A 25092-nucleotide genomic window follows, 5' to 3' on the forward strand; every position below is an offset into this window, starting at 1 on the left:
GTTAGAAAAAGTCAAACCAATGACTTTTATAACAATCTACCCTCATTTTTTATTCAGCTTCTAGAACATGGAAGCTTTAAAAGTGAATTGGCTAAATAGGCAAGAACTTCTGAAAGTTAACGGGTTAATGATTAAAAACAGTAAGTACAGATTAGTAATTACCTGGGTAATTAATTGAAGCCTTATTCTATTTTCATAAGACGTACTTGCTTAATTCAAGCCAAACAGATTTTGGTCTAAATTATCTAGAAAATTATGACATCTTTTTACTTGAGAGGTGTAGAACTTGCCTCAGGCTACAAAACTAACAATATTATTACTAAACGGATAATCAGGTAGGATTCTAACTGACATTACTGTATGCTTAAGAGTGATTTGACGATAGCTATTCCCAGTAAGGAAATTTTAAAAATCAGATCCAGTTACATGTATTATGATTTTGCTACCTTATGGACTATTTTGGAGGGATAAGCTATTAAGACTAAGACAGTGAATGAGAGTTGGGGAGGGAGCAGGAAGGGAGGAACATGCACACCACATTAACACAGAGGCAATCTTCTGCCTCGAACTGTTCTTTACTACTGTTCTTAAAGAAAATGTTCATTCTGCTGCAGCTAACTAGCCTCCGTCTTCTACACCAAATAGTATTCTATGCCATGGAAGTGCTGTGTAATAACTCTCCCAGGTGGCACCTTACACCATTTAAAAGCCTTTAAAATCTCTAATCTGAAAGTGTTACAGTAAAGAAATGTAAACACTTAGGAAAACAAAAATGTAATTACCCGATGAAGTCATCTATGTCCATGGAATGGACCGTTTGTCACTAAAATCTATGCTGGTTGGGATTTGCTGTATTTTATCTGCTATGCTGAAGTCTTCTGGCATTATCTATCAATATAAGATTCAGAATAAATGAACAACGTATTTTTTAAAAACCCTGTGAATACTTCTCTGTAAACATTTTTATGTAGTCACAATAGTGGGATTTGATCTGCTTATTCTTTGTGAAATTGTGTCTTTGAGAACTGATTTGATAAGGTTGACTATCAAAGCATCACTTCATTACCCACAAAGATAGGGCTTTCCATGGACTGTGTTGGAAAACAAGCCTTAGGTCCCACGCTGAACAGAGGCTTGCTACTTTCTGCCCCCAAATTTATCCCTAGGTGCTGCTCGCTTGATGGTTCTGCAGTGGGCTCTTGCCCACTCAGCAGCATGGGGGACTACAGCATGTTATTTCATCTCAGGGGCTTGAGAATCAGGGAAAGCCGTTGGGAGACAAGAGCCAAACCTGTATTGCTCTTTAAAATCAATTGGTTTTAATACATATTTAATATGTAGAAATAATAATATACAAAGAATAACGGTAAAACCAACATCCATGTACTTACCATCCAGCTTAAGAAACATATATGATGTGTGGTGCGTGTATTAGTCAGTTTTCTAGAACAGAGTGGAGATTTTAGATATACACATATATAAAATATATCTATATTTTACTATATATACACATATACATAAAATACATACTATAAAATCATACTAATGATTTCCTTGTTCTATTTCTTCATATCTGTAGGTATAAATATTATGTAGACATGGTCATTAAATAATGCTTGACAACTAATAAAAGATCAAATTCATAGAATATTAGACATCATTATTTTTGATAAAGATAAGAGTAAGAGTAAGGCATTTTAGATTCCTCTCATGAATCAGGATTTGCAAGATATTTATTTTCTTTTTCAGCATATTAGTTAGGTTGTTTTTAACTATCTTGGGATCAATTTCACTCAACTTTCATAAATATTCGGTAATAATTGTGTCAGCACCAGGAATGTCTAGCAAAATATCTTTCTTTTCTAACAAAGATTAAAACAGATTGATTTATCTTTCATAATTTTAAAAAATGATTCACTTCTCTTGCCAGCTTAACAACTTATCCAGCTGCTTTTGATACAGAAGATTCTGTTATTGGTGCATCAATTCTTGACCTTTTTCTTTAGTGCCATAGGGAAGAGAGAAGAGTGTAGATAATATAAAAACTTCATATATTTTTGAAGTGTTCTTTCTTCCCCTCCTGATTGAATCTTCCAGAACCTTGGCTCTTTTAATTGTGAACTGTGTGACTGATCTTGGACAAGTTACCTAAACTCTCAAAATTCCAGTTTTCTCATTTGGAAAATGAATATAATCAACGATAGTACCTAATTCATAGTAAAATAATGCTGTCAGGGTTATATATGGCAGTCATATAAAATACTAAGTGTATTTCCAGGCAAATAGTAAGCACTTAGTTAATGAACTTTTTTTTTGTTGCTGTTTAAACTGAAATAATAGCTGAGATGGCGTGGAGTTGAAGGCATCGGAATTGAGGAGAGGAAGTGTTTCAAGGACAGTGTAATAAATGGGCTGTCCACACAATGCTGAAGTCACAGAGGATGATAGCATTAGGTGGGTGGAAAGATTGTGTTGTTTGCCAAAGTCTTTGAATACTCAGGGAGAGGTGACTGGAGGCTGGTCAGCAAGAGTGACGAGGAATAAGAGATGCACAATCTGAGCCCGATATATATGGGAGAACGGACATCAGTCCCTGAGTGGGCTGTGGTGGAGGCTGTGTACTTGGGATGCACCCAGGAGTCAGTTAAGGCAAGGAGTTGGGAGAGATGGAGGATGTAATAGAGATATTTTTATGTGGCGAGGAGGTTCTCTAAGACACAGTAAATAGGCTTTAGAGGAAGGGAGCAGTATGACTGGTTTAGAGGAAAGAAGCCCAAAGCAAAATGGGAATGAGACTGTGGGAGGAGAGCTGACAAGAGGGAATTAAATATTGGATGATGGTCAAGAATAATATCGATGTAAACCACAAGGCTTCCAGAAAGAATTAAAAATGTTTTTGGTTCCTGTCAAGATGGAGAAATCCAACTGAATAAACTGTGAAGTAAGGGGGTGGGGCAAAGGCTATCTTGAACTGCAGTCTCAGGTGGTAAGCTGCAAGAGGCAGTGAGAGGAGGGAGGGAAGTTTTGAAGCTCTGCTCATGCCTCTTCCACATTTCCTTGGACAATCAGTACCCACTTCTTCATCAGAGAGATTGTTGGCAGCAGCCTACCGGTAATAAGAGAATAGCACAAAAGCTCTGCTGGGGTGAGGTGGCTGAAAGTAGCTGGAGTGAAGCCAAGTTGTTGTTGGACGTTCATACTTCCATTTCTTCCCCTTCCAATGGCCCAGTGACGATGGAGTTGCAGCATGGGAGGGCTGCCTTCTGCCAATGGTGCTTCTTCCTAAGTACTTAAGGGTGAAACTAGTCAGAAATCTCTGCCTGGTGGAATGGCAGCAAAGGAGAGTATCAGCAGTGATTTTGTGTGCCTAGGGCTCTCTACCCTCGTTGCTTTTATCTGTCCTCCTTTAACTCACTGGGACTGACTGACTAGAGCCTGACCTTCAATCCATTCTCATTACACAATTCTGGACAGAATAATAGCTAATACCCTCTTGTTCACAAGCCCATAAAACAAAACCAAACAAAACATCAACAGACACTAGATCCTTGAGGAAAAATAGTGCTATATGCCAATAAACTTTCTGGCATAAAGTTGCTTATAATATTCTCCCATTATTGTTTTAATGTATGTAAGATTTGCTGTGATAACCACTTGTTCATAGTGGCAGAATGTATTAGCCTCTTTTTCTATTTCTTTTTCTCTCAGTATCTCCTACTTCTAAATTAGAATAACTTGGGCTTTATCAATTCTGTTCATTATTTCAAAGACCCAATATATGACTTTGTTAAGTTTTTTCTCTTTTGTCTTCTATTTTGTTCACCTCTGCCCTTATCTTTATTATTTTCTTACTTTGCCATATTCTGGGTTTACTTTACTCTTATTATCCTAGCTTCTTTCTACAGAATCTTAAGTCATTGATGTTAGACTTTTTCTTCTTTTTTAAGATAGCTCTTCTGCCCTGAAAAACCTCAGCTAGTCACTGCCTCACATTCGGTGAAAGTTCACACTTCATCATAGTTACATCTCAGGCTTCCTGCCCTGCTGTTGCTCTTTAGCCCGGAAACAAGTACTTCAGAGAGAACTCCTTTATCTCTTGCCTTTAGCTGGTGCCTCTAGCCACCAGCATATCACTTCTATGCACTTGGTGAATGTCCTTGGAATAAAGTGTGTAGCTGGATTCAGACTTGTTCTGTAGTTAGCCTTCTTGTGATTCTAATTTATCATGCATGCTGTATGTGCAATTAAGTTTGTTAAAAGTTCAGCTGGTCTATCAGTTATCTATTGCTGTGTAACAAACTCTCCCCAAACAGTGGCTTAACATACATATTCGTCATGCTTCTGGTAGATGAGGCAGTTATGCTCCACACTATATTGATTGAGATCACTTATGTGGCTTAATTCACCTGGTAGCTGGGCTGGGTTGGAAATTTCCAAATAGCCAGCCTCTCTCCTATTTCTGGGGCCTTCATATTTCTCTCTGTATGGCCTTTATATTCACATGATGTTTCATCTTCCAGGCCTCCTCAATATGGCCTCTCAATCTTGTTTAATGGTAGCTGGGCTTCAATACAGAAGGTTTTAAAAGGATAAGCCCCATTGTGCAAGCACTCTTCAAGATTCTGCGGCATAACACTTCTAACTTGGCCTTGACCAAAGCAAGTCACATTCTAGCCTAGGAGGGTTGGTTCACTGTGAACCAGCATTGTGATTTTTTCCTTATTTCTTGAGATCTATGGCATATTTCTCCTTTTCCTGCCTCTCAGCGAGGGATGAAACAACTTTAGGTGTTTTTTCTCCTAAAGAGGGGTATTTATTTTCTTATTTAGTCCTTTTAGGTTTCTTTGTATCTTCAGCTGTGGGATGAGACAAAAAGCCAGAAAGGAAAGCTACAATTTTATAGATTATTATTTGTTCTTAGGGTTAGGATGAGAGCAAACATATTTAGCAACTTTCTGCATCCAAACCCTAAAGTGGAACAAATGCCCACTACTTATATCTCATACTTTCTCACCTGTACTTAATACTTCATAACTTTCTCCCTTCAAGTCAGTAGATAATCTCATCTACTGATGGCACAGAGGAAATAGAAGTCAATAGGACATGCTGATTTGTTTCAGTACAGAAATAATATCTGGAATAGTAGTTAGATTTGGAAACCTAGCTTTTTAAGTTGATGAAAATCCATTGTCATCTTCCAAGACTCATCTATCTTCTGTACAGGTTGAATGGGGATGTGATAGAAATTACTAAATTGCTACCTGTGCATCATTCAAGTCACTTGTGATGTAATTAATCTCTGCAATCCCTCCAGAAATGTAATACTAAAAATTTATATAGAAGTTGCTAGTTTTATTTATTTTTATTAAAAAATATATTTTTTTGAGACTGGTTTTTGCTATGTCCCCCAGGTTGGACTTGAACTCCTGGGCTCAAGAGATCCTTCCATCTTAGACTCCTGAGTAACTGGGGCTACAGGCGCACACCACTGTGCCTGGCTATAAGTTGCTAGTGTTTACGTCTTGGAGTAACCTATGTCATTTTGATGGGCAGTGCTTTTGAGGCTGAATCTCATTTTTTTGTGGTCATTCTCTGATCAGTCACCTCTTGTGTTGAATGTTTTCTGTGTGAACAGTGTAACAACTTCTGCTTTGAACTGAAACCGAGATAGAAGAGAAAGCCCTGAGCAGATTCTTCCTATATTCTTGAGGGTGGTGACCTTACAACACTTACTTACACTTACTTCACATTGGCCCTGACAACTGCAGGGACCCTAAAAAATTTCTGCTAACCAGTTCCTTAACCATCTAATGAAATTCAGTCAGAGTTATGGCAAATGGCAAACAGATGCACACTAAATGAAACACACTAAAATTCCAGGTTAGAACTGTTTGTGAGCCAAGATGGATCTGTGGTATAGCTTAGAACCAGAAAAGCCTCCTCAAATTTGAATATGAGCACAGGCAAAAATAATTAACAACCAGGTTGAAGAATTTCTTTCCCTTCTGACCAATTCAGGCCATTCCAGAATGGCTTCCTGAAATATCCATGCTTGACTCTTTCTTCTCCACTCTTCAGATGAGAAGGACAAAATCTTTGTTTGAAGACAAAATCCCAAATCACTTTAATCTATCACACTTTTCACTTTACCATGTTTTCCTTTTGACCTTCAAGACTATAACCTCTTTTCTTGCCTCTATTTTGAGTTAGTCTATAATGCGATCCAGGAAATTATCTTGTATCCTGGAAATACGTCCTCGTATTTCAAATGATGCCCACTGAACTCAGCTTCTCCATGACCCTCTTCTCCATATTTCCCTCTCACTTCTTCCCCTTTTTAGGGGAAGTCTGACAACTTTACCCTAGTCACACTGAGGTTGTACCTGGGTCTGCTTTTAATGGAAAAGTATTGTCCCTTCAGTCAATCCAACTTGTCTGTAGGTGAGCAGATGGCACCTTCTGTCCACCCACACCTTTTAGCTGCATTGTTTCTCAATTTCTTGAATGCCAAAAGGAAAAAAAATAAGTCGATTTTTTCCTTACCTTAACTTCCCTAAAGTCACATGGTTGCTAAAAGTCTCAAGAAGAGAAAGAAACTTTTAACATATTGAGTTTTGGGGACACAAAAACTTCTATTACTCATGTAAGAGCTATTTGTTTTAAACATAAATTGTGTATCAGCGGTTTCAGCTATTAATATTTATGGTTTCGGGTTCATGACTATTTTTAAATAAATGAGACAAAACCAGATAAGCACTCTAACAACTAATGAGTATTTATTCCAAGTCGTAAAACCTGTTACCGACTTGATATAAGATAATTTAGGGACCTTCAAAAATGAGTTTGGATTTTAGTGCTTGAAAATGTCAAGTATCAGATGTAATAAATTTATTACAGTTATCTCATTCTTCAGGTGATAGTGGCTTTGGTACTTAAAATATGGCTCATAAAATTTATCCCTGTCTTAAGGTTAATTGACTTCTAAACTTTTAAGAGGGACACCTTCAGAGAAGCACCTAATTGGAGTTGATAAATGTAGATTTAAACCAAGTGAATCAACCTAATCCCCCGAATACAGAATTTTAATGACAGGTCAATCAAACAGCACTTCCATACTTACCTCATAAGGCATTCTAGACATGAATCATTCAGTGACCTGTGGCACTGGGCAAAAAAACGTTCTCTCTGCTGAATTGATTGTGAATTGAGGAGATGTTTTCTTGTGGGAGTGGTGGTAAATGTAGTAACTTATAAATATGAGTCTTAAAATGTTTTAAAATATGCTATGGAGCACAAAGCTGAAATAATTAGTTTATAGCAACACAAAGGCATGTCGCTTTCCCACCCAATATAAATAGATGTAGTTTAAAACAGAATTAGTTAGGGCATAGTCAGAATTTATCAGGGAAGTCAAACCACTATGAATATTATGGGAATAAGAAATTTATTTTAGGAATAGAACTTACACACATTTAGTCCTTCTGAAGCATTGGAGTGGGTAGAGAAGTCGGAGCCTGAAGGAGAATCTGAAAGATCTCCTATATCTATCTGTCAAGGTGGGATCTCAAAGTGGGAGCTTGTGGAGAGGCCCATTGATTGTCTCTGTAGATCTACAGCCAAGACTGTGGTGTTAGGCTTGGGACTGCTATTGGGGCCAATAGTTTGGAAGACAAACTGGATAAGGAGCAGATAAGGGTGAATTATAAACTGGGCACCTCTGCATCCATCCCTCACTGTGTTGAGCATAAAGAACTTCTAAAAGTAATGGTTCCTACTTCATTTTTACCTTGCAATTCTTATACAAGTTCCCTTTCTCATACCATACTGCAAGATAAATCCGGGAAATGAAATTTACAGTTTAACCAAATTGATAAGAGCACAATCCAGTGCAGTCCACGTCTTATTAAATTGCTATTTATACAAACCCCTTTTCACCATGGTTAACATTCAAAAAAATTCAATAGTAAAATCATTCTTCCAGTTACCATAATGCAGTCATTCCTCATACAACTAAACACATGCTAATCTTTTCCCTAGCAGAGTAAATACAAAGTCCAACTTTATCCGTCTTTGGATGATGTTCACTCCTCTTATATCTGAGTTGTACTTCTACCTTGATATCCTCTGTATTAAATACTAAAATTAATCTCTGTTAACATGTCTTATGTTCAGTATTAGGGAAGTGAAAAAGGGGAAAAGTGGGAAGAAAAATGGTTGATAAACTTTAGCTGTCTAAGTTCTTTATTTGTTGAAGTGACTCAAATCTTTATAATGGAAAGGTCTGGGCATTAGTAGCCTTGCCTGCATTGAGTTATAGTTTTCTACTGACTTTAATTACAGGATGTGGAACTACTAAGATGTACCCCAAAGGAATTTCTCCATTTTGCTCCTTCCTGCTCCCATTGTGCAGTAGCAAAACCAGGATAAGTCACTCTAACTACCTCCATTCTGTTAGTTTACTGGCATGAGGAACCCAGAGATGTCAGGAGGCAGTTTCAGCTCCCACATTAACGGTATCATTGATGTGTCACTTGGTAGAAGTGCTTCTCTTTTGAGAACTCAGATCTCTAAACTAGCAAAGATGCAGAAATAAAAAACATTTTTGCGAATGGATCATAGAGATAATAGTGAGAAAAGTTATTTCCATTTCTGTCCCTTGATTTTTGGATTTGTGAATCATGGCTATAGGAGAAACAGAACCATACAGTGGTTACTGATTCAGAGAAAATACTGCATTCTGAATGATGTCACTCTAGAGACACTAAGTGCTGCCATCTAGTTTCCACAATAACTAAGTCTTCAAAAGACCATCCCACAGCTCTATCAGGCTAGCAGTTTCAGAGTGATGGGGAAAAGGGTAGGAATGTTGAATTCTATGAGCATGAGCCTATTAGCATACTTCATTTACTGTGAAATGAGTTCCCTGATCAGAAACAATGCAGTGTGGAATATAATGATGGTAAATAAAGTATTCCGTAAGTCCATGGATTGGCAAAATCATTGAGGGCTGGAAAGGTAAATTCGTATTCAGAGAAACGATTCCAGTGAGAACGAAGTTCTGACCTTTCCTTGATAGAATTGGTCCAAAGGTAATCAACCTGCCACCAGGTGGCTGGCTGGTTCCCCCAAGGAGTGGTGATGTACTGGGAACTCAGTGTTTGTCTCTGCTGTTGGCAAGCTTGGCATTTTCTGCAGTTGTTATAGCTAAATAGGCTTCGGCAAGTTCAAGTCCATATTGAGTTCATGTGAAATCTTCATTCCTTTGTTCATATGCCGAATGGGGAAAGAAATTGCCTGAGACCACATGATGGGTCATCCTGCTCATCTAAATACTAAGATTCTCCTCTGCTGAGGCTGCTCTTTGGTGAACATTCACAGGGTACACAAATATTTGCACATTCTGTGCCCATTTGGAGATATCTTTTTTTCAGACCCTCCGTATCTCCCATTAACCAGTTTTCCAACTGTGTTGCTTCTAAGGTAGGGTGTAAAAGTGTATTGATAGCCCTGCCAATTGGAAGAAAACCTCTAATGGTCTTCACTAGCAAGTATAGGGATAAAAATATTTGTAGATCAGTAGCTGAATACAAGAGAATGTGCTGATCTGCTTCAGTAATGACACAATATCTGGAACAGCAGTTGGGTTTGGAATCACTGCTAACTTAATTTTGTGAAAATCCACTGCCATTTTCCCAGATCCATATCTCTTCTGTACAGGCAAAATTAGGTGAGCTGAATAGGGAGGTAATGGTAATCACCACCTGTGCATCCTTCAGATCCTTTATGATGTAATTAATCATTGCAATTTCTCCAGTAGTACAGTGTTCTCTTTCTTAGTTTTTTTTTTAACTTAATTGTCGATTATATAGCACTGCACTCAACAACCAAAGATCCGTATTCTTTTCAAGTGCTCATAAAATGTATATAAGGATAGACCATATGATGGACCATAAATAAATCATAAAAATATTTGAAAAGATTGAATTTTACACAATTTGTTCCCTGATCAAAATGTAATTAAATTACAAATTACCAAAATATTACATCTAGAAAAGCCCCAGATATCAAAAAGTTAAACAACTTACATTTAAACAACTCATGGGTCAAAGAAGAAATCGCACAGAAAATTATAAAATATTTTGTATCAATGATAATAAAATCACAACCCATGAACATTTTTGGGATGCAGCTAAAGTAGTACTTAGGAGATTTTAGTCATTAAATTCTTGTGTAAAAACAGACGTTCTTCCTTCATGATACTGATTCTATTTCCATTGACTGTATACCCAGAGTGGGATTGCTGGATCATATGGGGTTCTATTTTTAATTTTTTGAGGAAGCTCTATACTGTTTTCAGTAATGGTTGTACCAATTTACATTGCCACCAAACAGTGTACTGGGATTCCCCTTTTCTCTACACTCTAAGTAACACTTGTTAGCCATTGTATTTTTGACAATAGCCTTCCCAGCAGGTGTGAGGTAATATCTAATTGTGGTTTTAATTTGCATTTCCCTGATGATCAGTGATGTTCAGCACCTTTTCGTATATAATACCTACTGGCCATTTGCATTTTTTTCTTTGGAAAAAACGTCTATTCAGGTCCTTTCCCCATTTGTAAAATCATTTGTTTTTGCTGAGTTGTGTGTGTCTCTTATATAGTTTGGATAGCAATACTTTATCAGATATATAGTTTGTAAATATGTTCTCCCATTCTGTAGGCTGCCTTTTTATTCTGTTGATTGTTTCTTTTGCTGCGCAGAAGCTTTTTAGTTTGATGTAGTCTTGCTTGTTTACTTTTGCTTTTGTTGCCTGTGTTTTTGGTGTTATATCCAAAAGAGTTATGCCAAGACTGACGAATGGATAAAGAAAATGTGATATATATATAATGTTTATATATATTTATATATACATTATCTATAACATTACATTATAAATGTGATATATATGGTATATATAATTATGTAATATAATAATATTTATAAATATTTATAATGTAATATATAGTTATATATAATGTAATATATGATATATAAATATGTAATGTACATAAAAAGTAATATTTATATATTTATAACGTAATATATAGTATATAATGTAATATATAATGTAATATGTATAAAACATATATAACATAATTATATTATTAATATATGATATATTAGTGTATATTATATTAATAGTATATATTAATAATATACAATATACAATATACAGTATAATAATATTACATTATATATCATATATATTATGTGATATATAATTATACATGTGATATAATACATATATTTATAAAAGGTAATATTATTCAGCTCTAAAAAATAAGGAAATTTTGCCATTTGTGAAAACATGGAACCTGGATAAACCTGGAGAACATTATGTTAAGTGAAATAAGCCAGACACAGAAAGATAAATACTATGTGATTTCACTCATATGTGGAATCTAAAAAAGTCAAACTCATAGAAGCAGAGAGTAGAACAGTGATTGCCAGGGTCTGAGGAGTCGGGGGAAATGAGGAGATATTGGTCATGGAGTACAAACTTCCAGTTACAAGATGAATAAGTTTTGGGGATCTAATGTACAGCATGGTGAATATAGTTAATAATCTGTATTATTTACTTAAATTTGATGAGAGAGCAGATTTTAAGTCCTCTTCACCACTATGCGTGGTGATGGATGTGTCGATTTGATTGTGGTGATCATTACATGATGTATATGTATATCAAATAATCATGGTGTACATTCTTGAATAAATACAATTTTCATTTGTCTATTACCTATTTTAACATAAATAAAAGACACTTACGAGAAAAGGTCTTACATTGATCTAATTTTCTCCGCTGGAAACTAGAAGAATAGCCAATTACCCTCAAAGCAAGTAGAAAGAAGGAAATAATAAATATAAAGGCAGAAATCAGTAAAATTGATAACAAATAGCCAATAAAGTCAATAAAGCCAACGTTTTTTCTTTGAAAACATTATTAAAATTGAAAACTTATAGTAAGGCTAATCAGGAAAACCTCCACAAATGATCAGTACTGTAAACCAAAAATAAAATTCTAAGCCCCCAACTGACTGATGGACCCCCATCTGGGCAAAGGGTATTCCAAAGTAAACCTGAAAATCTAGTTTGGGCCATGATGGGAAACAGAGTTGGGTGCAGGGGTCAAGGGTGCTGGTCAGACATACCCTCCTCCCCTTGGTACAGAGACCTTACAACTGACAAAGCAGACTCTTTGTGGCAATAAGATACCAAAATGACAGCAGGCTCTGAAAGCAATTGAAGTATTTTACCCCCAAATATATTTCTTTGACACATTTTGAAATGGCCCTGCAAAGCTGTCTCTCGTGGGGAAAATCTACATCCTGTAGAGAATCCCCTTCCCTTTCCAGTTCTTTTCCCTGATACTGGAAAGAGTTAACTGAGAGTCTGGTACCTTTTTACATCTGATAAGAAACATTTACGATCTATTCTCTCTGAAGCCTGCTACCCAGAAGCTTCATGTACATAATAAGAATCTTGTTCTCCACAACCTGGTATCTTAACCTAGACACTCCCTTCTATCGATTCTAGGTCTTTTGGTGACGACTTACCTCTTTCAACCTATTGCCAGTCAGAAAATCTTTGACTCCACATATGACCGGAAACTCCTCCCGACAGCACACACTTAGTTTTCTTGCCTTTCCAGACTGAACCAATGTAACTTTCACATGTATTGATTGAAGTCATATGTCTCCCCAAAATGTATAAAACCATGCTATAGCCTGACCACCTTGGGCACATGTTCTCAGGACACCCTGGGGCTGTGTCACGGGTCATTGATCCTCATATTGTTACCAGGAGTGAATCCATAGGGGTCTGCAGCAGCATCAAATCTTGCCTCCTCAGAAGAAAGAATTCTACCGAGGGCCATACGGCAGAAGGAGAGACTGAGGGTAGTTTTAGAAGAGCAGTGAAAGTTTATTAAAAATCTTTACAGCAGGAACCAAAAGAAGGAAAGTACACTTGGAAGAGGGCTGAGCGGGTAACTTGAAAGCCAAGTGTGCAGTTTGACCTTTGGACTTGGGGTTTTATATGTTGGCATACTTCAGGGGTCTTGCATTCCTTCTCCCCTAATTCTTCCCTTGGGGTGGGCTGTCTGCATGCACAGTGGCTTGCTAGTTCTTGGGAGGTGAGCATGCGTAGTGTGTTTACTGGAATGGTATGCGTGCTCACGTGAGGTGTTCTTTCCTTATCAACCAAATGTTTCTAGGAGGTCACATACCAATTAAACTCTTCCATTTTGCCTCTTAACGCACATACTTGAGCCCACACCCCCAACTCCTGAGATCTTTATAGGGAAGCAGCTGATTACCAGTTTCAGGTTTTTCCTATCTATTGGGAGATTGCCTTTCCCTTGTGTGGGCTGTGACTAATTATTACTTTAGAGAGACGGTTAACAACCACTTGACCATCACCTGATGGTCACCCAACACTCCTGGCGTGTGTGTGTGGAAGCCCTCTCCTTCCCTGCTCATGCCTGAGTAGCTACCTACTACAACAATATTTGGCTCAGAACGAGTCTCTTCAAATATTTTACAGAATTTGTGTGTTTTCGTTGACAGTACCAGGCATGAAAGAAATGAAATCACTACAGAGTTCATAGACATTGTGAACAACTTTATACCAATAAATTAGAAACTTAGATTAAATGAACAATTCTCTTGAAAGTAAAAAAATAACAGAAAGTGAAAAAATAGCTGACAGATTTGAAGAAAATATTTGTAAATCATATATCTGATAAGGTACTTGTGTACAGAATATAAAAACAACTCTTACAGTTTAATAACAAAAAGACAAATAACTCAAAAAATGGACAAAGGATTGGAATAGATATTTCTTTAGAGATGATATATGTGGAATGGCTAATAAGCCCACAAAAAGATACTCCACATCATTAGTCATTAGGGAAATGCAAATTTAAATGACAACGAGGTGCCATTTCACACTCACTTTAGAGGCTATAATAAAAAAGAGATGATAACAAGAGTTGGCAAGAATATGAAGAAACTAGAACCCTGGTACATTGCTGGTGGGAGTGTTCTCTACTGACTTTAACTTAGGCGTACTCACAACATTGATAGGACTCTATCGCACAAAGTGCAGTCACCTTAGAAAACAATTTGGCTTATCCTCTAAATATTAAACTTAAAGCTACCATCTAACACAAATTTTAGTCCTAAGTATATTAGTATTGAATCATGATGACAATAGCTCTTTGAGGGACCTATTGAAAGGGTTTGTTGAAAGCTTCTCTGGAATCACCTGGGTTCAATGAGAACTAGTTTCAGTCCAGGAGTCTCACTGTAAGTTTTGATTATATAAAGACTGAAGCATTTGGAAATTTGTAAATTATGGCAAAATATTAATAAAAAAGATGAAGACATCTTTGGAAAAATACTTGTTTTCCGTATATACTTCAAAGGGAAATAGGATAATGTAATCTAGAAATTCACTGGCACCAGATTCTAATATAGAAGTCAAAATTATGCAATAGCCAGCTGGCTAAATGATGTTGATATGAGTGATTATGGAAACCAGTCAGTGTCTTTTGGTAGGGGGAAAAACCCTTAGAAAAGAGAAGTGAATTTCAAGATTTCTTTGTGTGCTTGCCAGTGTTGTCTTTGACATTGCTGATGTTTGGTTGTCATAATTTTCTCCATTGTTTGAGATAGAATTTCATAACACCAATAAATATTTTTTATGTTAAAAAATCAAAAGTTAAAAATTAGAGTCCAAGAGTTATATTTTGTTTTTTTGAAGAAGATACTAATTTGATGCAAAATAATCAGACTTAGAGTGATATATATATGTGTGTGTGTGTATATATATAATTCTTTCAACCAATTGACAACCAATCTTATTTATATATAAATAAGATTTTCTTATATATATATTTAACCAGGGTTTCCATTTTAAACCCTAAATTCTTTTGAAATAGAGTAGAAAGGCAAATTGCTTTGAATTAATAAAAAATTTTAAATAATAAATTAGTAAAATTTATTATAAATTATAAAATCTTACACATAAAAATTAATTTTTTTGGTGCAATCCTTTTTTATTGATGATTATTTGGTAATAGGACTGAATATCTGAGTTTTTTTTATTAAATTGAATGGAGTTACTGTGAATTAAGGATCTTTTTAATAGCTTATAATGTTTAACAAATTCTCTAGTTTTAGTTTATAGATACTTGTAAGTGAAGTGCTTTACTTTTGAGGTGGATTTTAAGTGAAATGCAGCAGAATGTCCTAGATTTTACATTAATTATCTTTGGAGAATGTTTTTATTTACTAGTTTAATAAATCTATATGTTTTACAATGAGATGCTACTTCACCATTATTTCTTTAAATTGTTGGCTGATAGAAATTAGTTAATAATGAATAACCACACATACAAAAAAAGGCCAGCCATGTCAGCATGTGGACTTTCTTAACAGAGTTGTTAAAACAAGATACAAGAAGAAAAAGCCTATGCCAAAATTAATAGCAGACAAAAATCTTTCCTGTGAAATTCTTCCAAATAAAAATCTAGGAGTAGTTCTCTTAAAAAAAGAGCATAGATAGAAAATATAAGGCAGGGAAAGGTTAACATGCATTACCAAAAGTGAAATATGTTAGCATTAAGAATGCGATTTTAGATTTAAAGTTTGCTAAAATATAATGACCAAAATGAGTATATAATATTAGATAGGCATTTAATTTTCTTAGCAAATGAATCCCAAAGTCATTTAGATTGTATTAAACTAAAATAGCTCACACAAATCTCATATAAAAAAACTTATGTATTTATTCCAAAGGTGGATCGACTAGTCCTCATCAGGCCAACTCTACTCTTTTTTTCTCTCCTTTTCTCTTTCTTCACTTATCCTCTCTCCTTCTCTTTCTTCTTTTCCCCCTTTCTTTTCCCCATATCTCTTTTTCCCTGCCTCTCTTTCTTCTATCTTCTTATCTTCTCTTTCTCTATTTCTCTCTTCTTTTATCCATCTCTCCCTTTTTTCTACCTTTCTATCTGTGTCTCTGTTTCACTTGTTATCTCTTCTTCTATCTTCTCCAGTGTCCTTTCTTCCTTCTTTTTTTTTCTTACTCCTCTTTTCATTCTCCTTTTGACATTTTCTTTTTTAATCTTTCTCTCACCATCTTCCCCTGTCTCTCTGTCCCTCTCTCTCTTCCTCTCTATCCTTCTCTTCTTTTTCCTCCAATTCTCTTTCGTCTTTAAGTTAGGGTGCTTGACAGCATTACCAGGACCCAACTGTATAAGGAAACAGGTGATTCTGATCTACCCATTTGTAGAGGTTTACCTGGAAAACCTGCAAAGTGGGCTCAGTAAGTATTTACTTTCCCGAGGGATAAAGATGCCTTCTGGGAAAAAACCTTTTCCAAAGAAAAGAGAATTGAGGCACTGATTTAGTTCATTGTACATAATTCATATTTACAGAGGACTGTATGATTCTTAGTAAGTTTAGAACATGAAAATTCAGAATAGATAGTAATGGAAGGACATGAACTATGTCAGAACAGTGGGAGAAAACATCAAAAAATGAGTTTTCATTTCCACTGTTTTTCCCACTTTTTCACCAATAAAGAAGGAAGCCTCAATTCTCAGCATCCATTGTGAGGTGTTATGTCTCCTAATTGATCAAAAATTTCAAGTCTCTTGCTTATGTTCTTCCCTTTCCTGGCAGCCCCCTCTGCCCATCTGATCTTCTCCTCACCTTTTGTTGATCAGCTATAAATTCATCTCTTGATATCTACAGTAACCCCACCAGATAAACACACTTCTTTTAGCTTTGGATTCTAGAACTATTGGCATATACTTTCTTTTTTTGCAGTGCTAATTGTAATTAGTCCTGCAAAGATGTGTCTTACTTATTTTTTCTAGAGTTGATAACGCATAAAGGAAGGAATTCAATATTCACACATTCACATGTATTTATGGAGCACTTACTGTGTGGTAGAAGCTGAACTAGGTGCTGAATCTTCATTTATATGAGGAATTAAAGAGACTTTTTTTTCCCCCTGAAAACTGTTGACTTCAATGGTGCTACCTTTCCCTCAAAATATCTCAATGAAAGTTCAGTGAAATAGTCTATCTACTTACTAATTGCTCTTTTCCTATAGCCTCCTTTTTAGTTTGATGCTTTGGGGACAGAGGATAAACTCAACTATACATTCATAATCACACCTCCCCCAGCCCTTAATCAGTGTCCCTGGATCCAATTTGGTCCAAACGCCAGATGAGTTTTTTCCCTCCAGAAGGCACCTTGACTTCCTAATATAAATAGACTTCTGCTGGGACCACTTAATCTTCCCAAACAACTGCATTCTAGACACATCTGAATCCTAAAGTCAATATAACTTGAGTTCTTAAGTTGAGACTCTGGAAGCACCTGTATAAATGAGAATGCTAAAACAATTTTCTTGAGATCTTTTTGAAAGCAGAACTATGTCTTATATCCTAAATGCTAAGTATAGTTTCTGGTACTGTGTAAACACTTGTTGGTTAAATAAATCAATTTAGTATCCTTTCTTCATAGAGATGCTTCTTTTCTCATTAGAAAATATTTTGCTTCAAACTTTTTAAACCATTGCGTAATTGTGAAGTACTTCCATAGACAGTCCACTAGGGGCAGCACTGTGTATATGGAAACTGCGTGGTTGTGTTCCCGGCATACGCTTTAAGAAATCTGTCAGCCCCTTGTGTGTAAATCTTCATGCTTATAGAGATAACATTCGATTGTCTCTTTTTTGAAGGATTGGGGAGAGAACAAATATTTATTTTTTGGTATTTAGTAGACATTACCTATTTTAGTTCTTATGACAACACCGTAAGGAGGCAAACTCCTCTTAGTTTAAATGAGTAAGAAAACTGAAGCCCTGCCATGTAGGAAAAGTTGTCTCAGGTCTCACCAAAGCTCACAAACAACTAAACTAAGATTTGGAGTCAGATTTTCTTAATGCAGAGCACATGTTCCATCAATAGCACCAGGCACCATCCACATAGCCATGAGGGATGGTAAGGGGCCCTTAAATGTACTTCCAAGAATGTATTTCTCCTTTGAGTCCAGCATGGACCAGGAAGCTCTGGACTCAAGGAGCACTAGCTTTAAGAAATCAATTAATTCCAAACTTAAAAAATTCAGAACATATTTGGTAAATATTGATTAGTAAATGCCTATAGTTCTAGATTATGAAAAACAGATGACATAAAGGAGTGAAGAGAATATTAAAAGAAAGAAAAATAATCGAAATCAAATCATTGAAAAATGAAGACTCATTTGGCATGGTACCAGCATAATTCCTAACTTAGTCTACTTTGGGACAGCATTGTCTTATGTGGATCATCATCCTATTTTAAGATTTACTGAGACCCTGAAGATGGAGGTGTTGAGTAGCTAATGGCTCTGTTGTATTTTGTACATTATTTTGCTGTCTGGCTATTGAAACTATGAAGCTGATATTGAAGGATGGGCAGCTTTTTGGTTTAAAAAACATTTGATTTAACACACATTCAGGAAAGAAAGTTTCAGTTATGTTAAACTAGCTTGGCGATTTCAGCAATTTATTTTCATCATGGAATGAAAGGAAGAAATGAAGCATAGAATATTAGATTATTAAATCAAATTTTCCTTTTTCTTTTTCTTTCTTTTCTTTCTTTTTTTTTTTTAAACTGAAGCACAAAGTGGCTGAGTGACTTAGTTGGTTGCATAGTTCACTAGTACATATGTGGGACTAGTTCTAACTCTCCTGATTCTTGAATCAGTATACTTAGTAATTAGTAGATATATGTAGTTTTCAACTAAAGAATAAAACGTAAGGTAGCTTATTCTTGCTTCATATAATTAAATATTTAAAATAAAATTGATACAATAAATTTCAAAAGTTTTTATACACTGAAAAGGAAGTGTCTTTCATTCTTATGATTTGACTCCACACAGACATTCATTAGCTTTGCTTCCTTTCCAATTTGGCCTGGACCCAATGATCAATTGCTTCAACTATTCTCAACCAGAATCCTCAATTCCCTTAAGACACTGAATGTCCGTATCACCCGCTTTCCAGGCCCCCAGCTATAGATCAATGATCTGTTTTCTTGATTTCTGCTTCTGGGTTTCTGAGAAGTGCTCAAGAAAGTTGCATAACCTTGCTGATGGTGTCATTACTAGTGAAAATGTTCCAAACTCACTCAGGCCACCAATGATGCTTAGCAATTCTTTTATTCATCCATAGCAGGGTCCCTTTTCCAGTCTTAAAAGGCTTTTGTAAACCACTCCTTTTTTTCTTAATCCCTAGCCTCATCCTTGACCTTTAGCTGGGCAGATGGTGTTTCCTTCTTGACTCAAAACATCAAGGCCATCAGAAAAGCATTTCTTCAGTATTATCCTTGTTCGTTTCTGAAATGAAAAATATACTTTCTTCATCTTTCCTTCCTTTCTTAGAGGAAGGAGAATGGTCAAGAGCAGGGGCTCTGTAGTCAGACTGAGCATCTCAACTCTTCAACCTGTTAGTGTGTGACTTCAGGCCGGTTATTTACCTGTCCTGTGCCTAAGTTTCCTTCTCTGTGAAATGGGGGCAATAACAGTATCTGCCACCCAGGCTTGAGATGAGGAGTAATGAGGTAATGTTCCTAAAAGCATAAGAAATTGCTCTGCTCTTCCCATAGTAAACCCTATTGCTTCCCTTGTTGGTTTTGAGCAATAATTATTTCCCATCCTTCTCTTTTAAGAGAGATACCATCTTCTCTTCAGTTTAAGAGCACTTCTAACTGTCCCCTACTCTAAGAAGGTCAGTGCTTGCACTCTACCTATCTCTTTAGTTTTTATCTAACTCTAACTCTTATTGTGAACTTAATCTTGTCTCACCCTTGTTCTCCTATTATTACATAAAGCTGGCAACTTTGAGTAGTTTCTGAGCTGCCACTGGAACTCAGGCCCAGAATTCATGGTTGGGTGAGATGGCCGTTGAAATCCACTGACTCCAAGATGTTATGATTCTGTGAGTAAAGATGTAAGGTAGAATTGATTCCTCCTCATAACTAAAAAGAGTTTGTGTGACAACTATTTCTGTGAATCCTTGTGGGGCAAATTAGAAATGAAGTCATAGCAAACCTGACAGAAACAAGCAATGGGGAAAGGATTTCCTATTTAATAAATGGTGTTGGAAAAACTGGCTAGCTGTATGCTGAAAACTGAAACTGGATCCCTTCCTTACACCTTATACAAAAATGAACTCAAGATGGATTAAAGACTTAAATGTAAAACCTAAAACCATAAAAACCCTAGAAGAAAACCTAGGCAATACCATTCAGGACATAGACATAGGCAAAGACTTCATGACTGAAACACCAAAAGCAATGGCAACAGAAACCAAAATAGACAAATGGGATATAATTAAACTAAAGAGCTTCTGCACAGCAAAAGAAACTATCATCAGAATGAACAGGCAACCTACAGAATGGGAGAAAATTTTTGTAATCTATACATCTGACGAAGGGCTAATATCCAGAATTGGCAAGGAACTTAAACAAATTTACAAGAAAAAACAAACAACCCCATCAAAAAGTGGGCAAAGGATATGAATGGACACTTCTAAAAAGAAAACATTTATGAAGCCTACGAACCTGAAAAGAAGCTCATCATCACTGGTCATTAGAGAAATGCAAATCAAAACCACAATGAGATACCATCTCATGCCAGTTAGAACGGTGATCATTAGAAAGTCAGGAAACAGCAAATGCTGGAGAGGATGTGGAGAAATAGGAATGTTTTTACACTGTTGGTGGGACTGTAAACTAGTTCAACCATTGTGGAAGACAGTGTGGTAATTCCTCAAGGATCTAGAACCAGAAATACCATTTGACCCAGCAATCCCATTACTGGGTATATACCCAAAGGATTATAAATCATTCAGGTATAAAGACATATGCACACGTGTATTTATTGCAGCACTATTCACAGTAGCAAAGACTTGGAACCAATCCCAATGCCCATCAATGATAGAATGGATAAAGAAAATGTGAAACATATACACTGTAGAATACTATGCAGCCATAAAAAGGATGAGTTCATGTCCTTTGCAGAGAAATGGATGAAGCTGGAAACCATCATTCTCAGCAAACTAATACAGGAAGAGAAAACCAAAAACTGCATATTCTCACTCATAAATGGGAATTGAACAATGAGCACACACTGGGGCCTGTCAGGGCGTGAGGGGCTAGGAGAGGGATAGCATTAGGAGAAATATTTAATGTAGATGATGGGTTGATGGGTGCAACTAACCACCATGGCATGTGTATACCTATGTAACAAACCTGCATGTTCTGCATATGTATTCCAGAACTTAAAGTATACACACACACACACATACACACACACACACACACACTCTCTCTCTCTCTCTATATATATAAATGAAGTCATATATATATACTATATACTATATATATATATGCACGAAGTCATAGAAGTTCCTCTGTTCCTCTGTAGACAAGCTGAAAGTCTTTGTAGAGACCTTCCAGTACAAGCTATTGCTATTCATAATATACTTGAAGAAATGGAGTCTTGGAAACATTAAATGACTTGGTAATTAAAAATAGAGTCAGGCTTAGAACCCTGAATTCAAAGGATGGAAGGTAGTGTAGTGAAGGTCGATCACTGAGTTTATCAAGTTGACTGATAATGAAAACACACAAATACACTTCTGTGAGAGCTTAGGCATAAGGATCATTTTCAGGAAATTTTATAACTTTTGTCTATACCTCATTCTATTGGTTTGTGATGTAGTTGTATCTCCTGAGCCCACAGAGAAATTGAACTGTGCTTTTCAGATTATCCAAAGTGATGGAGCCTTGCTGTAATTCCCTGGTAGAGTCCAGACTACATCAAATTGCCCAGGAGGTTGATATGTCTTGAAGGATTTTGGTAACCAAGGTCTCTAGGATTGGACCCAAGACCAATCTACTTTTGTTACCAGAGGCTGGGGGTGAGGTGGGGTGGAGGGATTGGAGAGGTGTTGATCAAAGGACACAACATTTCAGTTAGACAGGAGGAATAAGTTCAGGAGATTTATTGTACATCATGGTGACTACACTTAATAACAATGCATCGTATACTTGAAATGGCTATGAGTAGATTTTAAGTGTTTTCATCTCAAAAATAATAAGTATATGAGGTAATGCATATGTTAAATCACTTAATTTAGGTATTCCACAGTGTATGCATATATCAAAACATGTTGTACATGATAAATATACATGACTTTTACTTGTCATCTGAAAAATAAAGACTAATTTCAAAAGTAATTTTGTGTTCTTCTCACTGCATTCTATCACTTGGCATATCATGGCAATTTGTCCTATAACTAATCATTTTGATTACTCAATTTAGGTAGTGTCTGTCAGTCTTCTTTACTGTGAACTTATTCTTTTTCTCTTTGCAATTGATAAGTTTTCTGTGGGAAGGTATTTTGAAACTATGTAAATATCCCATTTCTAATCAATCTTTTATTTGTTTATTGGTTTATATCACTATGGCTTCATGGTTTTCAATTTTTATTTAATGGATTATAATAATCTATTACTATTATTATTTATGTCGATGCTCAAATTGCCACCTATTTGGTCAGTCTTTCTTTAAATTGCTTTTTGTATTTTCAGACCTGTCCCTATCATTCTTTGATTACTTCCTTGCTTATTTTGTGTATAATATTCCTGCCAATCCTATAATCAGCCATTTCTTCTTTGAGCCTTTATCCCTTTTAATGGAGAACAGTATCCAGAAGCCAAGATCTGGTTACTAGGAGTACTCACTGCTATGGGGGTATTGCTGCTCCCAGTCCTTTGGGGTAGACAGAGGTAGGTGATGTACACACATACTTATATTCACAAATACACATTTATACATGCATATACACATTTATGTTCATTTTTTTGATATACATCTAGATAATGAAAACTATGAGTTTACACAGGTATTTCTGTGTACATTTACTTATTTGACCAGTTTTCTTGAATATAATTAATCTCCCATCTCAACCATTACTCCTTCCCTTGCATGGATGTTTTCCTAGCTCACTCAGGCTCCAGCACCTCGTGTTAGGCACTTCCTTTCCATGGAAGTCCTGCTTTATCTTTCCATGGGCTCAGTAACTGATGTCATGCTATACGTCCAAACCCCCCATGGATGCCCTCTCCAACCTGCTCAAGCTCCGACTTCCCACACTGGGACACCCTGCATAGACACCCTCCTTATCCTCCTTGGCCCCAACATCTATGCCAGTCTGCCTCTTTTTGTTGATGCCCTGCTCACCTTGCTTGAGCTTTGAAATCTCATTTTAGGTCTCCCTCCAGTCTAGATGCCTTCCTCATCCCATCTCTCCATCACGTGGTTTTCCTCCCTACTCTACTCAGGTTCTGATACTCACAGCAACCTCCTCCTCTAGGTGGATCCCCTCCTCACCCTGGGTGAGCTCTGATAGTCTGCTCAAGGTCACCATGGCTGCCTCCTACTTTCAGCAAATACTGTATGGCTATGCTCCCACAAATGGCTTTAGAACTGAATTTTTTGGGAAGGCAAAGAAACTGAAAGGAGAGTTGACAATTGGAATTTGTCATTGGAATTCATCCCTAATTCCAGTTTTTCCCTCCAGTTCTGACCATTCCTAGCCCATCTTGCCAGCTCATTGCATCATTTGTCTTGCCAGGTCATCTTGGTTTCTTACTAACTCTTGTTTGCAGTTTGCTTGACTTTGGTGTGTGTCCATTAAGACATGCCTCTGGCTTAGCCTCCCAGGGCTGCATCACCACCTCAGCTCCAGGCTGCTAGATGACAGTTCAGGTTCAGGTTCAGGTTCAGGCTGACTCAAGCTGCTTCTGCGGCAACCACAACCATTCTCAGGAGAAAGAGCTAGAGCAAGTGATACCAAACAAAGGGTTGTCTCTGAGGGGTGGTTGTTGAAACTATAGGTGTGGAAGAAGTTGTCCAAAGGAAAAGTGAAGAAAAGGAAGAGGAAAATAAAGAGTATCTTGTGAGGAATATTTATATGTTTATATTTAAGATAAATAAGGAGAAAAGGAAAAAAGGAGTTAGAACAGAGACTAACCTACAACCTGGAAAAATTGAAGTAGCTGCTGTAGGTGACTAAGTTCTTTTTGAGGAGAATTTGACTCAATGCTGTGTCCTCAAACAATTAAAATGGGAAAAATAGCATTATCATTGTTACAAAGCCTGAGTAAACCAAGAAATATGACATAGAATGCCTTATTACAGTAAAAATGACTCAGTAGGCTGAGTTAAACTAAGTGATTCATCTATGCAGCCTGTCAGATCATCTGACAATTATTTTGCCTGACTTTGGAGTTCAGGGTCAGTTAAAAGAGATTTGCCTCTTCTGTTTTAGTCAACTTTTAGGGTGGATAGTTTGTTCTGGTAATAGCACCCATGAACTTATTATAAAAAACCTTGGGGGAGAAACCCTTCAAAAAGCATAGAGCTGTCACTTGGATAGCTTGGGTGAAGTTATTTGCCTAGGTGACCTTGTTCAGATGGGCAGATTCTCTGGTAATATAAGTAGTATGTTTGTCTATCTTATTTACCGCTATATCCTCAGCACCTAATACAGTGCATGGCACATTGTACATGCTCAGTCGGTACCTGTAAAGTGAATGAATAAAGGAAGATTTGTCTGTACTTCTTTGAGAAGTCATCATCTGATGGTGGGGAGGACTCACCTCAGAAATTTTTTTTGGATAACAGTGGGAAGATGGTCACACTCTAAACATTTTTCAAGATGGTCATCAAGGGCCAGGCGCAGTGGCTCACGCCTGTAATCCCAGCACTTTGGGAGGCTGAGACGGGCAGATTGCAAGGTCAGGATTCAAGACCAGTCTGGCCAACATGGTGAAACCCAGTCTCTACTAAAGATACAAAAAATTAGCCAGGCTTGTGGTGGGTGCCTGTAATCACAGTTACTTGGGAGGCTGAGGCAGGAAAATCACTTGAACCTGGGAGGTGGAGGTTGCAGTGAGCTAAGATTGTGCCATCGCATTCCAGCCTG

At 36.7% G+C, this 25092-nt stretch overlaps 1 long non-coding RNA gene across 5 annotated transcripts in view; it reads left to right on the plus strand.

Moving 5' to 3' along the window:
- The window catches only part of LOC126963415 (uncharacterized), a 90566-nt gene that overhangs the window by 8383 nt on the left and 57091 nt on the right, over positions 1 to 25092 (plus strand). The gene's annotated exons all lie outside the window — the stretch shown is intronic.

The sequence above is a fragment of the Macaca thibetana genome, chromosome 1 (assembly GCF_024542745.1).
Source record: "Macaca thibetana thibetana isolate TM-01 chromosome 1, ASM2454274v1, whole genome shotgun sequence".
Taxonomy (NCBI): domain Eukaryota; kingdom Metazoa; phylum Chordata; class Mammalia; order Primates; family Cercopithecidae; genus Macaca; species Macaca thibetana.